Source organism: Bidens hawaiensis, unplaced genomic scaffold (genome assembly GCF_021521415.1).
Source record: "Bidens hawaiensis isolate Kalapana, Puna unplaced genomic scaffold, B.hawaiensis_p1.1 tig00001369_1, whole genome shotgun sequence".
NCBI classification, from domain to species: Eukaryota; Viridiplantae; Streptophyta; class Magnoliopsida; order Asterales; family Asteraceae; genus Bidens; species Bidens hawaiensis.
In genome coordinates this window covers 396,149-415,925 of record NW_027491077.1, presented here as the reverse complement: position 1 = coordinate 415,925, position 19,777 = coordinate 396,149, and positions in this window count along the sequence as shown.

Sequence of the window (19,777 nt, the reverse complement as noted above, 5' to 3'; positions counted from 1 at the left end):
TCCAACTTCTGCATCTCAGTCATTGGGCAATATTTCTTTTCCATCATCTCCTTTAACTCTTTCCAGGTCTTACCATAGGCCACGTCTCGGCCTAGGGTTTGTACTTGTAAATTCCACCACGATAGGGCTTCATCTTGAAACATACATGTCACGTACAACACTTTCTGTTTTTCTGTGCATCCACTGATTGCTATCACAGATTCTGTCTTCTCGATCCAACGGATAACTCCTATGGCTCCTTCCGTTCCCTTAAAGGACCACGGTTTGCATGTCATGAAAGTTTTGTAGGAACATCCTCGTTCCTCACCGCCAGTCTCTGGAGCTACATTTTCAGTGTTTGCGGAATTCCTTCGTTCTTGACTTGAGTCGCCCCTACTGGCTTCGTAGGCGGCTATCGCTTGCGCTATGACTTCTTGTAATTGCGCAGGTGTATTAGGTAAACTGTCGTTCCTTCTCCTTGGCATTTTCCTTCAAGTTGAGAATAAGAAGGATCGGTTAGTATTGGCATCACGCTTGTATGTAAGTAGTTGTAGGGTTCGATACTTATTACATTCACACCCATATATTTGCTTATAGTCATACTTATTAATCATATACTCGCATACATAGATTTTATTATTACATCTCATTATACCACATCGTATACTCATACTCATATATCATAAACATAACTTCATTACATCAAAAGATTTGATTACATAAGTTTATGTTTAAGTCTACTACAAACTCCTACAACATACAAGCGTTTTGCCAAAAGATCGGGTCGTAGTCCGTAATATATTACTTCCCATACATATGATTACTACCCGCTAATACTAGTCTATAGTCGCTTCATGGCATCGGTGGTGGCGGTGGTGGAAACACGTCTCCCAAAAAGGCTTGAATTGTCTTAACCTCATTCTCCAATTTCATCACCCTTCGTTCGGCGGCAGCGGCCCGACTCGTTCCCACATCAGCTAAGTGCAATGCATCTCTTACCATATGCTCCAACTTTAGCACTCTCATCCTTGCGTCCGAGATCAAGTCATAGTGATTTTCAAGGCGGAGAGTGGTCTCACAGGCCTTGCCTTTCACGCTCTCCATAAACACCTCGACCCTCTGCTCCCAATCCATGAGCCATTCCTCAAGGGCCTTTCTCTCAGCCTCGGCGGCTGCTGTGGTCGGTGGTACGGGGACCTCTGTATCATCGGAGGTAGGGCGCCCTTGGGGGCGTGAGGACTCGCCTACCTCATGTATAGTCCGGGGCACCTCATCGTCGGAGTCCGTGGCATACCTTTTCAGCCCGACGGCTCGTATCTCCTCGGAGGGCACTGCAGCCAGCTCCTCCATCTCCTCAAGGTCGTCATCGTCATAAGTTACCTTGTCGTCCTCATCGAGCCTGATTACCTCGGTAGGCTCGTCATCGGAGATCTCTATAGGATCATCAGGAATTGGAACAACGTCGCTCATATGGACACTGCTGCTATCAGTGTTAGAGTCAGAGCCGGAGTCGGAGTCAGTGATGGCTAGGCCATGATATGGATCATTGTTCGGGAAGGCCATCACTGAAAGGATTAAGGTTTAATTAGTGATAATATCGCTTTTTTTTTTTTTTTTCCCCTTATTTTGGTCATTCCTATACTAGACCATTAGTTGCGATAAAGGTGTCGCGAAGACACGTGCACTCTCGTGTAATGCAAGTTTTGAAAACATGTCATGCATGAAAAACGTTTTCATGAAGGAATCTAAGGGGTTATAGCCTAGACTCAGGGTTGAATCCTAGTTCGCTATAACCTTGGCTCTGATACCAGTCTGTCACACCCGGTCCATAGGCGGAAACAACCGGTGTGCGACTCATGAAAGGTTTTTCGAGAGCGCGGTTAAGTAACAACTATATGATAAAATACATGAGGATTTCATTCATAATATAAGTTTTACAAAAATATCCATAAAAAAAGTTTACATATAACATATTGAGATTTCACAGTTATGTCCTGCCGAAGGGAGATATAACCGTGAAAACTCCAAAATATAAAATCCTCATACATGAAATTTCCATAGTTAAACATAAAACCGTAGTGAGACACCGTGACCTCTCCACGTAGCTAGATACCTGAAAGACACGTAAAATAATTTAATCAGTATAAACTGAGTGAGTTCACAAGTTTTGTGACTCGATAAAATACTTTATAATATAATTCTCATAACGTCATGAATGCAGTATCCATGACTTGCAGTGTAACGTGAATACATGAGTTCGTAACCATTCCTTGACTATATATATACACCATAAAGTCCCACATAACATCCCACGAGTCCACGAGGGAATAAATAAATCGGAAAACTAAGCACCCGTCTTATAAAGTGGCGCGACCACTTACGAGTGGGTTGGTCAGACCAGTAGTACTACCCGTAGAGTTCCTCGGCTATAGTTGCCTATAGTTTATGGTTACAATATATACCGGGGACTTTATGTACCATGAGCGCGCCAAATATCTCATGTACACGCACATTGTAAATCAAGATATACACCATGATAAAACATATTTAAACACGTGTCCCTCGCCCCGAAAACAGTTTAAAACATTGAAAATAGTGAAAATAGGGGCTGTGAGACTCACCTTAAATGAGGAATAATGTTCCGTTATACTTGGCGAGTTTCCTGTATTATATCGTATACGTATGCACTTCAGTACATAATATATAACTATTAATACTTAGCCCGATACATACTTATGAGGTGACGGTATATATGTATACTTTTTATACATTAGCGATACGGACGTTAGACAACGTCTTATACTTGTTATGTATATCCGTTATATCCTCTTTATATATATATCCTCCGAGCATTAGGGAATGCTCGATACAAATTATTCGTCGGTAATCATGACGTTCGTGACATGCTTTAGCCTAATAGGTTTTGGTGCTCTCATCGTTAGTCCCCAGGTAGGTAACGGGCCCATCTATGATATATTCGTTTACCAGCCTAGACAGGACGTCCCGACTACCGGCACCTCCACCCTTCCAGTTACTCGCAATGTCCATCACAAAAACCCGTATTTTATATTTGTTGCACATATATAGGAATATATGTGTATGACTTGTATACTTATTTTGTTATGTATATATTATAAGTATTATTAATATTCTTTTTAAATCTTATAATTATATTACATGCTTTTACCATTATCCTTGACCCATACAATATTGTATATTTACATTTACTTATATATATCTTACACGTATTCCCCGTGTATTCATAGGATTATACGAGTGTATTTATATATATATCTCTTTGTTTTAAAGCCATTATATCCATGTATCCTCCGCGCAAAGGATTGCACTTTTATATATATTTTAGTATCCGATTTCCCGTAGTCGTTTCTCTTATTATTTTTGTTACTTTTATTATTATTATTACTATTATTATTACTATTATTATTTTTACTTTTATGATAGTAAAAATATTTATTCTCATACTACACCCGATACGGTTTTTAATACGTTAGTTATATACCCTTTTTAAAGTTTAACATAACCAAGATTCCGTCTTTACATTTATATTATCTTGTTTATTTATAAGTGGGTTTTATTACTCAAGATCTTAACTAAGTGTTCTATTAACCTTAACCTTCCTTAAACACCCTTTTAACACTTGTAATTTTTACCCAACATGATTTACTCCTCATTATATGTCATTTTAACACACTTCAAGTTTATGTTCATGATTCATCACCTCATTATGTATATGTATCTTAGGCTTAGTCCATGTTTTTCTACTAAACATTACATGGCATTAGTACCTTGGGAATGTCGGTTTTTGAGGCGTTCTTGAGCGGGTTTAAGGCGAGATCCAAGTTCCTTGACGTTAATCACGATGTTGAGGGTCTACATTATGTTTAAATAACATGAAATAGGTGAACTAGGGTCAAGTAAAATGATGAAACCGTGGCTGGACAGAATCTGTGTTTTCCAGCCACCATAAACTGTTACAACTCGAGTTTTCGGCTTACCTAATGCTGAAATGAAGCCGGAAATGGATGTTCAAAAGGTGGTTCGTGATCCTTGCGAGTTTCCTTGGATTCCTAAATAATAATCACCCAAAAATACCAAGTGGTTTGTGAGATATGAACAAAAGAAGAGAGGGGGGTACTGCTGGAAAATGCAGTTTCCAGTAGTGACCTTCGAAGGTTCAAAGCTTCTTACCGAGTTTTCCGGGCATAGATCCGTTCAAGGCTTTCTACCACGGTTTAAGGATTTCTTCTAGCTTTCCAACGATAAATAGGGTTCAAGATGTTAATAGTAGAATTATAGAGAAAACAGGTTGCAAAGAGGCGGCTGTGGTGGTGCACTGCTGCTGCCTTCGGCCGAGAGAGGAAGGGGTTGTTTTTGGAGTTAAGTTTCTTGAGTTTGGGTGGTGATTTTTGATCAAGAAAGCTAGAGTATATATAGAGTGGAGGATGGAAACATAATCCCTTAAATTGGGGAATCACAATCCCATGAATTAAGGGTGGCAAATCACTCATTCAAGTGCAATAGTAGTCAAGGCATGGTGTAAATTGTTGTTTATTTGGGAGGGGAATGGGAGGCCGGCTCTTGGAAGGCTTTTTGGTGCCTTGCAAATTTCCAAGGTCATGATAATGTTGGTGATGATGATAGTTAGATGGATGATGCTATGGATGATGATGAATATGTTAATACATGGATGTATGTAATGGTGTTTTGTCTTGTGTTATAACCGAATGGGAAAAGTTGGGGTTCGGCTTTGGGCTGCAAAGGGAGGGTATTATGGTCAGTTAATAAATATATTGGTTGTCCAAATGTAGTGCTAAGTTCAATCTTGGTTCGGGTCTTAAATGGATAGTCGTTAGGACGAGTAGTTTATCGAATGAACGAGTTATGGGAATTATATTGGACTTGGGTATTATGAGCTTCTCTTAATTTATTTGGTCACCTATAAAGTATTATAGATGGTATGGAACCCGGTATTTATTTCGGTTCCCGGTATGATGTATATTTAAATTTAGCCCGGAGTTATATTCGGTTAAATAGTGCTCCATATTGTAATCTTTCATGGATTGTTTAAATTATTATCTTCATATTATTCCGACTAGAATACCTTTAAACACTTCATAGTTTTATATCTTGATCGTCTCACTGTATAATGTGTCATCAATTTGGCCGGTTCGGCGACTATATTCCATTATTTAAACGTTTTTGACGTTTCGGTCCTAATTAGGGAATTAGGACATTATTGGGCAAAGTCTTACCATTACCCATTATATTTGATCATAGGTATATATTTAGCTTGATATGTTTGTCACCTCTGACTATTACTGGGCTGTCTTTATCATATAGCCGTTCTCATCGGCTCTTTATACGATCCTATAGGCATAACGACTGTTCTCGTTTATATTTCAAGTATACTATGGTTTATACCTTATATAAATTATATAAATAATACGTAATTTAAATCAAATACATACATTAGAGTGTGAAAAATTACCGGGTGTCACAATCAGGGCCCAGCAAACCCATGAAGTCTATCCCAACCAGGCGCTCGGCCTCAAGGGTACATCCATCAAAAATATGGGGAGAGTCTAGTAGAGCCGGATCCCAAAGAGAAACAAAACCACATTCTGATGTGGATCTTCCAAGAACTCTCTACTATGACTCAGTATCTCAGTCTTTGAAAGTGATTATGCAGAGTAGACAACTAAGAGACATTATCTCTAGAGATGATTTTGCTGACTATTCAAGAGAGCAGTTGGAGAAGATGTCCACACTGGATTTGTATGATTATCATGAAAATAATAAGTTGGTAGGGAGATAGCAAAATGAACTCTCAAAGTATCTGACAAGTGAAGCTGACAAGGGGTTCCCAGTTTTAAAGGAAAAGAAAAGGTGGAAGTTGACAAAGCTTGACAGAACCAGAAGAGCAACAAAAATGAAAAATATAAGAAGTGCTTAATTGAATTATCAATTATCAGTCAGAAACAACAATCCCCTATCAAACATGAACACATGCATAAGCATAGGAAGAAGAATGTCACGCCCAAATTACAATGTCTAGAATAATGGCGTCATTGCTGAAATTGAATATAAGGAAAATGATGGCCACTATGTTCTTAGTAATTCATATGGACTTATCTTGGGCATAATCAGAAAAGTTGAAGATTTGACTTATTTGCACAATGAAGATTTGAGGGATATACGAGATATGACCATTCCTGAGAGTCACCCTCATTACCAAATTTTGTCGATCTTTCAGCAAAGGGCAAGAACTGTAATAATCAACCGAAAACAAGCAGCCTATGATACAAGAAGAAGATAAAGATCTTAGAATAGGCTTTGATTTGTAATTTCTATGGAAAAAATTCTAAAATGTAATAGTTTGCCTTTATGAATATATAAAATTTGATTTTGATTTGATGAGTATTTTAACTATATGTATGTAACTGTAGAAGTGTTTTGGGACAGTTGAGGTGTTCCAATCCAGAGTGAGATTGTTGATTCAAAGATTTTACCTAAGAGAATTACAGGAAGATTGGAATCTTCTCAAATTCCACTAAAATCGCTAATTATGGAATCCAAGCACACTTGGACTCCTGGGCAAGGTTTACTTACCCTAGCAAGGTATTTTGTCCATCGGGCAAGGTTATCTTCTAGAATTTTTCTTTAGTGTATACCCGAGCAGGGTTCACTATGTCAAGCATGTTTGTTCTTCATAGCCAAGAAAGATTTACTTTAGAGTAGGCTCTTGGCTAACCAAGCTCATGAAGCCAAGTGATTGGAAGATCGGGCAAGGTATTCATTAAAAATACAGTGGTCCGAGCAAGCTAGATGTGAGTAATGTATCTCAGGTTACATCGGGTAGGGTTCAACTCAAGCAGGCTACAGTGTTTCCAAGCACACTTTGCTTTGCTAGATAAGCTATTCCCAGCAAGGAGTTAAAAGGACCATTGAAGAACAAGGTTGCTCGTAAGGTCATGTCGGGCAAAGTTTGATATGATCAAGAAGATTGAAGTCTGCTAGGTGAGTACTCTCTTTGTAGAATACTCTAAGTAAAGTCTACCAGAAGAACTGATTCCGAGCACACTTCGAGGTTACCAGGTCTACTAGGGAAAGAAGGCACAAAGCCTACTCGGAAAAGACAACTTATGCAAAATCTACCCGGAAGACCTGTTTTTACACTTAGTATAGATTTGAATATGTAATTTGAATATGTATCTTTTATTTAGGGTTTCTAGAGGGAATGACAGGTGTCAGGAGGTGTCAGGCCTATAAATAGAATATTTTAGGGCACGCCTCCTAACGGATAAGACGGATTAGCCACTTTTCTCTGAGTGAATATTCATGAGTGTGACGGTTGTCCTAGGATCGTACGGATATAACTTTCCCAACAAGAAACCCTAAATTGATTATCATTTGTATGAATATTTATATGAATGGAAATATTTTGAGTGATTCTTGTGTGTTAGTTACTTTTCATTAATTGCTTAGCAACAAGTCTGTTTGTTTCTGATTCCGCCTTTAACAAACAATTTTCTTTCCAAAAATAGCAACTATCATTAACTCTCTTGTCGACACATTTATTGTGTGAGTTATGACATAGTTATGGAGTGTGTGTGATCATACGGGTGTTGGGTTTCTATGGATAATTTCTACTTAGTTAACCATTTAACTAGTCACAATTAAGGCGGAAGCGTGATATTTACAAACTAAACATATGTATCATGTGTTTATATATGTATATATTACAAGTTTTATAAGATATGTTCATGAACAACCTAGTTTATTCATGTCATAAGATTACCAATAATCAATTTATTAGAAACCCGAAGCAAGGATCAAATGATACCGAAAAACTAAACTATCAAAACTATAAACACTTACATTCTTAACCTTTTAAGAGTGTAGTTGATGTTGAAGAAGATGATGATGTTGATGCTAGACTTTCAAAGGGAAAATCCTCAAACGGAATATACCCCGAGCCTCCAACACACACCGAGCTATGTTAGGGAGCTTGAACACGAATAACCGAGACCCGAGCCTCTTCTTTTATCTTGGCCGAAAACAAGAACAAAGAAAAAGGAAAGAGTTGTGTGTTGTTGTTTTTTTTACTTGAAAGTCTCTTGATCTCTTTAAAATCTTCCAATCAAAATCATATATTGTGTTAGGTTTTTTAGTCAAGTAAAAAACACTCAACCTTTCACCAAATCCATGACAAAACTTGACCAAAACCTTGGGGTGTGGGGCCCACCCAAAACCGGCCCCAAAATATATATTTATTTATTTATTTATTTATTTTTTATTTTATTTATTTTATACTTTATAAAATATATAAACACCCCATCTTTTATAAACCATTTTATAAAAGAACACATAGTTAAATAATCATTCCAATAATAATTATTTGAATAAATAAATTAACCAATTAATTTATTTAACACTTTCAAGTAAGTATTCAGAAACCCGATTTTCTGAATGTATCGTGTTCTGTATTTGTCTCATAGATCTTATCTTAACAAATACATAATTGGTGTGTGTCTAACTCGTTATTGGGTATGACCCGACTTGGATCAAACACAACTAGCCACATTAACCTAATTATGTGTCTCGGGCATACGGTATTCCAACAATCTCCCACTTGCACGTGACTCATAAGAAGTTAATGCTAATGGTGAATACCGCCTAACAACAGGTCACCACCCCTAGTGTGTTTGACTAAGTGCCATTCAATAACATCATCCCCTTCAAGTCCATACTTGATATGATATAGGTAAGTCTTATCATTACATCCCTTTGTTACTAGATGTCCTGTCAAATCGAAGAGACAGAGAGTGATCATTCTCTCAATGATTTAACTTAACAGGCCTTAGACATCTAAACTCTCAACACATAAGAGGAACAAATCCCATCTTGACTGCATACATCCTCGTTGACATCTCATATGATATCTGAGCTCTTTCTTACACGTCATCGTGTTACCGAAATAACAAAGAAGAGAGTCAAGATATCAGACTTGATGAAAAACCAGATCCAATATGCATCTCAGGTCAAAGGACACAATGATACTCGCCTTTACTCAAGGATTACTTATGATCAGTTGCACTAACTCCATGCAGTGATCCTTGAGAGCGGATCATGTCCAATATTTGTATCCCACAAATATCTATGAACCTTGGTGGCAAACCTATGCCCTATATTCATCACATGAATATCAACCAATCCGGGTTCATAATAGTCTTAACTTCATACTTGTTCCCACAAGTATGATCGACTACGGACGTTTAGAACAACATAAGTCATTCATGGATTAAACATGCAAATATAGAACATAACTCATTGAATAATTAAAACATAATTAATTTTCATGAGATACCCATTACATTCGTTCTTATACAAACACTAAATACAGATTAAATCCACTCACTAGAATACCGAAGTCCTAATGCACAAACATGACCCTCATGCTTTGGCCTATCGAGGAGCTTCGTGAGTGGGTCCGCAATATTTTGATCGGTATGAACTTTATGAATACATATCTTTCTCTTTTCAACTTCATCCCTTATGTAGTTGAATCTGCGCTCAATGTGCCTCGTTTTCTGATGAGCACGAGGCTCCTTGATCTGTGCAATAGCACCCTCATTGTCACAGAATATCTTTAGGGGCTCCTGAATGGTAGAGATAATCCCTAGATCCATGATGAACTTTTTCATCCATGCAGCCTCTTGGGCTGCCATTGAAGCGGCGATGTACTCAGATTCTGTAGTGGATAACGCGACAACATCCTGCTTCGAACTCTTCCAAGAGACAGCGCCTCCATTCAAAATGAAGACATATCCCGACTGTGACCGAGAATCATCTCGGTCAATTTGGAAACTCGCATCCACGTAACCCTTTACGACGAGTTCCTCCTCACCAGACCCATATATTAAAAACATATCCTTAGTCCTTCTAAGGTATTTTAATATATTCTTGACAGCCATCCAATGACTGTCACCTGGGTTGTGCTGGTATCTACTCGTTATGCTTAAAGCATACGAGACGTCCGGTCTAGTGCACATCATTGCATACATAATAGATCCTATTGCCGAAGCATAAGGAACATGCTTCATCCTATCCTGCTCTTCCTTAGAGCTAGGACTTTGGGATGAGCTTAACACGGTTCCTCTAGGAATAGGTACCAAACCTTTCTTAGAGTTTTCCATCCTGAACCTTTTCAGGATTTTATCAATGTATGCACTTTGATTGAGTCCGATCAATTTCCTTTGTCTATCCCTATAGACCTTTATTCCCAAGATATATGTCGCTTCTCCAAGATCCTTAATTGAGAAACGACTACTTAACCACGCTTTAACGCTTTCCATACTTGGTATATCATTTCCAAATAAAAGTAAATCATCGACATACAAAATAAGGAACATGACTATACTCCCACTAGCCCATTTATACACACACGCCTCATCACCGTTTTGGACGAAACCAAACGCTTTGATTTCTTCATTAAAACGATGATTCCACATCCGTGATGCTTGTTTCAACCCGTAGATTGATTTCCTTAACTTACATACTTTGTCAGGATTAGATGTATCGACAAAACCTTCAGGCTGAACCATATGGACATCTTCCTCAAGATATCCATTAAGAAAAGCGGTCTTGACATCCATCTGCCATATCTCATAATCAAAATGGGCTGCAATGGCAAATAATATCCTGATCGACTTAAGCATCGCGACCGGCGAGAAGGTTTCATCATAATCAATCCCTTGAGTTTGTGTGAAACCTTTTGCTACAAGTCGTGCTTTGTAAGTATCTAGATTTCCATGCATATCGGTCTTCTTCTTGAAGACACACTTACATCCAACCAGTTTGGAGTTAAGTGGACGATCAACCAATTCCCAAACTTGGTTATCGTGCATGGATTGCATCTCGGCGCTCATGGCTTCAAGCCATTTTTCACAATCAGGTTGTGACATAGCATCTTTGTAGGAGATCGGTTCATCCGAATCGACCAAGTAGCAACCATCCACGAGAAATCCATATCTCTCGGGAGGTTGACTAATCCTACTAGATCTGCGAGCAACGTGTGTATGATCAACCATTTGATCACCTTCAACATCCTCGTGTTGAAAACTAGTATCGACCAACTGTGTATCATCCATTGATTCTTGAACCTCTTCAAGTTCCACTCTTTTTCCACTAGGTCCTTCCATAAGGAACCTAGTTTCTAAGAAGTATCCTTTGCGTGAAATAAACACTTTTTGTTCACTAGGATCATAGAATATATATCCTATATCATCCTTTGGGTATCCTATGAAGATACACCTGATGGATCGAGCCTCAAGCTTATTTGGGGTGTCACGTTTAACATAAACTATGCATCCCCATACCCTTAAATATGAAAAGGATGGAACCTTTCCATGCCACACTTCATAGGGTATTCGATCCACCTTTTTGGTCGGGGCCATATTCAAAATACGAGCCGCTGTAAGTAGCGCATATCCCCAAAATGATGGTGGTAGTGAGCTTCGTGCCATCATTGATCGAACCATGTCCAACAGTGTTCGATTCCTCCTCTCGGATACTCCGTTATGTTGAGGAGTACCAGGAGGAGTGAGCTGTGAAATAATTCCACAATCTCTAAGATGACTTTGAAAAGCATCACTTAGGTATTCGCCTCCTCTATCGGAGCGGAGTACCTTGATTGTTCGGTCGAGCTGATTTTGTACTTCATTTTGAAATTCCTTGAACATTTCAAAGGCTTCATGTTTGTGTTTCATTAGATACACATACCCATATCGACTAAAATCGTCGGTAAAGGTAATGAAGTACCTTTCACTATTCCTACTAGTGGGCTTGAGAGGTCCGCATACATCCGTATGTATGATACCTAACAAGTCCTTAGCCCTTTCATTTGTACCTTTAAAAGGTTCTTTGGTCATCTTGCCTTGAATACAAGATTCACACTCATCAAACGAACCTAACTCATTTGTTTTCAAAAGACCATTCTTTTGGAGAGTATTTACACGATTCTTGTTTATGTGTCCAAGACGACAATGCCAAATGTTGGAATCACTCAAATCCTTTTTGAGTCTTTTAGTGGAAGTTTGATATAATGAGCTATTTGAGGTATTGTCATGAACCAATTCATAAATACCGTTGTTTGGTACAGCTTTAAAATAAAAGATACCATTAGATGATACATGCATTTCTGATTTTACAAATTTAAAGTCAAAGTTACATTGTCTAAGAAGGTGCACGGAAATAATGTTCCTAGTCAAACTAGGAGCATACAAAACATTTTTCAAAACAACTTCCAAACCACTTGGAAGCGATAAAGTGAAGTCTCCTCTAGCGACCACGTGCACCCTTGCACCGTTGCCCATGAAAAGACTCACTTCGCCCTTCTTTAAGTCTTCATTCCTTTTGAACCCCTGCAACCAATTGCAAATATGAGTTCCACATCCGGTATCCAATACCCATGTGTTAGAAGAAATAAGATTTAGCTCAATATTAATCATAAAGACATTACCCGAGGCATGCCCCGCATTCCTCTTGTCTCTTAGCTCCTTTAGGTAGACCGGGCAATTGCGTTTCCAATGTCCGGTCTCACCACAACCAAAACAAGGATCATCCTTATGACCCCTCGGTTCCACAACCTTTTGTTTCTTTGCCATAACCGGTGATTTGCCCTTACCCTTAAGATGCACAGGAGGACCCTTTCTTTTTGCTACCTTAGCCTTAGGATTGGGTTGAGATCGATTCTTGGATCTACCTTCATTAATCGCAAACACGGGTAAAACCCTTTTACCCATGCTCGCCTCGGCTGTTTTAAGCATTGAGTGAAGTTCTCCAATGTTTTTGTCCCATCCGTTCATGTTATAATTTAACACGAAAGTGTCGAACCTTTTCGACAAAGAGTTAAGGATCAAATCCGTTGCTAACTCTTTTGAGATGGGACAATTGAGCTTGGCGAGGCGATCAATGTAACTTTTCATCTTAAGCACATAAGTTGAAACTGGTTGATTATCATCCATTCTACATGCATGCAAGGCTCGAACCGTTTCGAACCTTTCAACTCTTGATTGCTTAAGGAACATTTCCTTAAGTTGAGTAATCATGTCGTACGCATTATGGTTTTCGAAATCCTTTTGGATTTCGGGAACCATAGTCGCCAACATGAGGCATGACACTTGAATGGAATCTTCCGTGTGTTGGACCCAATTCATATATTCGACCTCACTTCCCTCTTCCGGTTCATTGGGGATAGGTGTTTCCAAAACATGATATAATTTTTCTTGTTTTAGAACAATCCTTAAATTTCGGAACCAATCCGAAAAGTTATTGTGGTTAAGACGGTCTTTAGCGAGAATAGATCGGAGAGATACATTTTGGACGTTAGGGATTATGTTGTCGTCGACGTGTGCGGCCATCTGCAGAATTTTAATTAAGTTCGTTTTAGTGTTTTACCTTTTTAATTATTAATACCCTTTTATATATACCAAATATAATTAATAATTAAAATCTAGAATCCAACGATAAACCCGACTCCGGTTAGGTGACCTTTTTCCCATTGTCGGTTTATCAAGGTAGTTATTCATAACAATTGCAAACCCTTTTGCAACTTCTAGAGTTTATGGGACCGGTTCGAAATCATATTTCGTGTCGGCATGTTTATCCCATCAACACCTATTAGACCCCATGCTTGGGTGACCCTCTTCACATGGTTCCAATTTAAGTCGTCCTACTTGTATCAACTTGTAATATCAACATACAAACGGTTAGGTGACCTTTTTCCCATTTATATGCCAATATTACCTCAACATATTAATTTACTCTACGCGGTTAGGTGACCTTTTTCCCACTAAGAGCTTACTAATATGTTAAGCGTTATACAAAAGGATGGTGTTTGACTTATTATCCTTAATTTTAAATGGGATTTTTAGTTTTAATAATTCTAGTTGTAAAACTTTAAATCATGTTCTAACATGCATTTAGTAACATGATTATTTTGAAACCATTTTCAAAATTCTAATTTATAATAAAACCATTTTATTATGGGCGTGAGACGGCTAGTTAATAAATCCATTTTATTAAACTACGTGTCGCGTAATTACCGATAATTATTAGAACCCGTTTTATGCTTTGTTAATTAATTCTATGTGACGAAGTTGATATCCTAATATCTAACAACCACACAATCAAACAATCAATTAACAAGCATACACAATTATACTAGACACGAGCCACTAAGTTAGACCACACTTGTTAGCCGAAACAAGTGTGTGTCTTAGGTCCGATCCTAAGGGACACACGACACATGGATGTTGTAGCTCCCACTTGATCCCGCATCCAAATGCGTCAAGCATCTTCTTCAACCCCGTTGTAATCCATTGGGCTTGAACTTGGGCCTTAGCTTCCATAAGCTTCCATTTGGGCTCAATGGGTGGGCTTAGGTCCTTTTGGGTTTGAATCCCCTTAATGGGCTTGTGAGACCCATTATCACCATACCCGGCCCAATAAGGCCCAAACTTCCAATTTTGCAATCTTCTTTAAATTTACAAAACAAATGTCCTAATACATTTTTTCTATAAAATAAAGATATTACAAATAATCTATTTATTACATACCCATATGAATAAATAATTACAAAATTGCCCCTAATTAATTATTACAAACCGAAACTTTGAATAATTAATAACAATCACAACAAACATCCATTTGGTCTACGGCTCGGTCTAGTTTTAACAAACATAACCCGTTATATCTTAGGAACCCGTTCCAAAACCCCTTGACCTTATCGGGCCTAGCCCAACCCATTTGGGCTTGACCCAATAACTTGATTATGAGCTTCGGCCCACATGTCCAAAACACATGGGCTTCGGCCCAATGAAAAGTCTCATGGGCTTCGGCCCATTTAACTTTCTCCCCTCCTTTTTCTTCTCGGTTAACCCATTAACCTAATGAAGTGGGCTTCGGCCCAATAACATCCGAATTGGGCTTCGGCCCATGTACTCGGTTTTATATATATATATTTTTTTTTTTTTTTTGAACAAAGCCAAAAATAATAACAAGATTAAATACAAAAAAATCATGCATGTTTATTTTTGTATAAAATCTTTCAAGGGGAAAAATATAAAACCGAAAACCCGAAGCCTAGTTTCCCGTATCCCGGCTCTTGATGCCATTTGTTGGGTTTCTATAGATAATTTCTACTTAGTTAACCATTTAACTAGTCACAATTAAGGCGGAAGCGTGATATTTACAAACTAAACATATGTATCATGTGTTTATATATGTATATATTACAAGTTTTATAAGATATGTTCATGAACAACCTAGTTTATTCATGTCATAAGATTACCAATAATCAATTTATTAGAAACCCGAAGCAAGGATCAAATGATACCGAAAAACTAAACTATCAAAACTATAAACACTTACATTCTTAACCTTTTAAGAGTGTAGTTGATGTTGAAGAAGATGATGATGTTGATGCTAGACTTTCAAAGGGAAAATCCTCAAACGGAATATACCCCGAGCCTCCAACACACACCGAGCTATGTTAGGGAGCTTGAACACGAATAACCGAGACCCGAGCCTCTTCTTTTATCTTGGCCGAAAACAAGAACAAAGAAAAAGGAAAGAGTTGTGTGTTGTTGTTTTTTTTACTTGAAAGTCTCTTGATCTCTTTAAAATCTTCCAATCAAAATCATATATTGTGTTAGGTTTTTTAGTCAAGTAAAAAACACTCAACCTTTCACCAAATCCATGACAAAACTTGACCAAAACCTTGGGGTGTGGGGCCCACCCAAAACCGGCCCCAAAATATATATTTATTTATTTATTTATTTATTTTTTATTTTATTTATTTTATACTTTATAAAATATATAAACACCCCATCTTTTATAAACCATTTTATAAAAGAACACATAGTTAAATAATCATTCCAATAATAATTATTTGAATAAATAAATTAACCAATTAATTTATTTAACACTTTCAAGTAAGTATTCAGAAACCCGATTTTCTGAATGTATCGTGTTCTGTATTTGTCTCATAGATCTTATCTTAACAAATACATAATTGGTGTGTGTCTAACTCGTTATTGGGTATGACCCGACTTGGATCAAACACAACTAGCCACATTAACCTAATTATGTGTCTCGGGCATACGGTATTCCAACAATCTCCCACTTGCACGTGACTCATAAGAAGTTAATGCTAATGGTGAATACCGCCTAACAACAGGTCACCACCCCTAGTGTGTTTGACTAAGTGCCATTCAATAACATCATCCCCTTCAAGTCCATACTTGATATGATATAGGTAAGTCTTATCATTACATCCCTTTGTTACTAGATGTCCTGTCAAATCGAAGAGACACAGAGTGATCATTCTCTCAATGATTTAACTTAACAGGCCTTAAACATCTAAACTCTCAACACATAAGAGGAACAAATCCCATCTTGACTGCATACATCCTCGTTGACATCTCATATGATATCTGAGCTCTTTCTTACACGTCATCGTGTTACCGAAATAACAAAGAAGAGAGTCAAGATATCAGACTTGATGAAAAACCAGATCCAATATGCATCTCAAGTCAAAGGACACAATGATACTCGCCTTTACTCAAGGATTACTTATGATCAGTTGCACTAACTCCATGCAGTGATCCTTGAGAGCGGATCATGTCCAATATTTGTATCCCACAAATATCTATGAACCTTGGTGGCAAACCTATGCCCTATATTCATCACATGAATATCAACCAATCCGGGTTCATATTAGTCTTAACTTCATACTTGTTCCCACAAGTATGATCGACTACGGACGTTTAGAACAACATAAGTCATTCATGGATTAAACATGCAAATATAGAACATAACTCATTGAATAATTAAAACATAATTAATTTTCATGAGATACCCATTACATTCGTTCTTATACAAACACTAAATACAGATTAAATCCACTCACTAGAATACCGAAGTCCTAATGCACAAACATGACCCTCATGCTTTGGCCTATCGAGGAGCTTCGTTAGTGGGTCCGCAATATTTTGATCGGTATGAACTTTATGAATACATATCTTTCTCTTTTCAACTTCATCCCTTATGTAGTTAAATCTGCGCTCAATGTGCCTCGTTTTCTGATGAGCACGAGGCTCCTTGATCTGTGCAATAGCACCCTCATTGTCACAGAATATCTCTAGGGGCTCCTGAATGGTAGAGATAATCCCTAGATCCATGATGAACTTTTTCATCCATGCAGCCTCTTGGGCTGCCATTGAAGCGGCGATGTACTCAGATTCCGTAGTGGATAACGCGACAACATCCTGCTTCGAACTCTTCCAAGAGACAGCGCCTCCATTCAAAATGAAGACATATCCCGACTGTGACCGAGAATCATCTCGGTCAGTTTGGAAACTCGCATCCACGTAACCCTTTACGACGAGTTCCTCCTCACCAGACCCATATATTAAAAACATATCCTTAGTCCTTCTAAGGTATTTTAATATATTCTTGACAGCCATCCAATGACTGTCACATGGGTTGTGCTGGTATCTACTCGTTATGCTTAAAGCATACGAGACGTCCGGTCTAGTGCACATCATTGCATACATAATAGATCCTATTGCCGAAGCATAAGGAACATGCTTCATCCTACCCTGCTCTTCCTTAGAGCTAGGACTTTGGGATGAGCTTAACACGGTTCCTCTAGGAATAGGTACCAAACCTTTCTTAGAGTTTTCCATCCTGAACCTTTTCAGGATTTTATCAATGTATGCACTTTGATTGAGTCCGATCAATTTCCTTTGTCTATCCCTATAGACCTTTATTCCCAAGATATATGTCGCTTCTCCAAGATCCTTAATTGAGAAACGACTACTTAACCACGCTTTAACGCTTTCCATACTTGGTATATCATTTCCAAATAAAAGTATATCATCGACATACAAAATAAGGAACATGACTATACTCCCACTAGCCCATTTATACACACACGCCTCATCACCGTTTTGGACGAAACCAAACGCTTTGATTTCTTCATTAAAACGATGATTCCACATCCGTGATGCTTGTTTCAACCCGTAGATTGATTTCCTTAACTTACATACTTTGTCAGGATTAGATGGATCGACAAAACCTTCAGGCTGAACCATATGGACATCTTCCTCAAGATATCCATTAAGAAAAGCGGTCTTGACATCCATCGGCCATATCTCATAATCAAAATGGGCTGCAATGGCAAATAATATCCTGATCGACTTAAGCATCGCGACCGGCGAGAAGGTTTCATCATAATCAATCCCTTGAGTTTGTGTGAAACCTTTTGCTACAAGTCGTGCTTTGTAAGTATCTAGATTTCCATGCATATCGGTCTTCTTCTTGAAGACCCACTTACATCCAACCAGTTTGGAGTTAAGTGGACGATCAACCAATTCCCAAACTTGGTTATCGTGCATGGATTGCATCTCGGCGCTCATGGCTTCAAGCCATTTTTCACAATCAGGTTGTGACATAGCATCTTTGTAGGAGATCGGTTCATCCGAATCGACCAAGTAGCAACCATCCACGAGAAATCCATATCTCTCGGGAGGTTGACTAATCCTACTAGATCTGCGAGCAACGTGTGTATGATCAACCATTTGATCACCTTCAACATCCTCGTGTTGAAAACTAGTATCGACCAACTGTGTATCATCCATTGATTCTTGAACCTCTTCAAGTTCCACTCTTTTTCCACTAGGTCCTTCCATAAGGAACCTAGTTTCTAAGAAGTATCCTTTGCGAGAAATAAACACTTTTTGTTCACTAGGATCATAGAATATATATCCTATATCATCCTTTGGGTATCCTATGAAGATACACCTGATGGATCGAGCCTCAAGCTTATTTGGGGTGTCACGTTTAACATAAACTATGCATCCCCATACCCTTAAATATGAAAAGGATGGAACCTTTCCATGCCACACTTCATAGGGTATTCGATCCACCTTTTTGGTCGGGGCCATATTCAAAATACGAGCCGCTGTAAGTAGCGCATATCCCCAAAATGATGGTGGTAGTGAGCTTCGTGCCATCATTGATCGAACCATGTCCAACAGTGTTCGATTCCTCCTCTCGGATACTCCGTTATGTTGAGGAGTACCAGGAGGAGTGAGCTGTGAAATAATTCCACAATCTCTAAGATGACTTTGAAAAGCATCACTTAGGTATTCGCCTCCTCTATCGGAGCGGAGTACCTTGATTGTTCGGTCGAGCTGATTTTGTACTTCATTTTGAAATTCCTTGAACCTTTCAAAGGCTTCATGTTTGTGTTTCATTAGATACACATACCCATATCGACTAAAATCGTCGGTAAAGGTAATGAAGTACCTTTCACTATTCCTACTAGTGGGCTTGAGAGGTCCGCATACATCCGTATGTATGATACCTAACAAGTCCTTAGCCCTTTCATTTGTACCTTTAAAAGGTTCTTTGGTCATCTTGCCTTGAATACAAGATTCACACTCATCAAACGAACCTAACTCATTTGTTTTCAAAAGACCATTCTTTTGGAGAGTATTTACACGATTCTTGTTTATGTGTCCAAGACGACAATGCCAAATGTAGGAATCACTCAAATCCTTTTTGAGTCTTTTAGTGGAAGTTTGATATAATGAGCTATTTGAGGTATTGTCATGAACCAATTCATAAATACCGTTGTTTGGTACAGCTTTAAAATAAAAGATACCATTAGATGATACATGCATTTCTGATTTTACAAATTTAAAGTCAA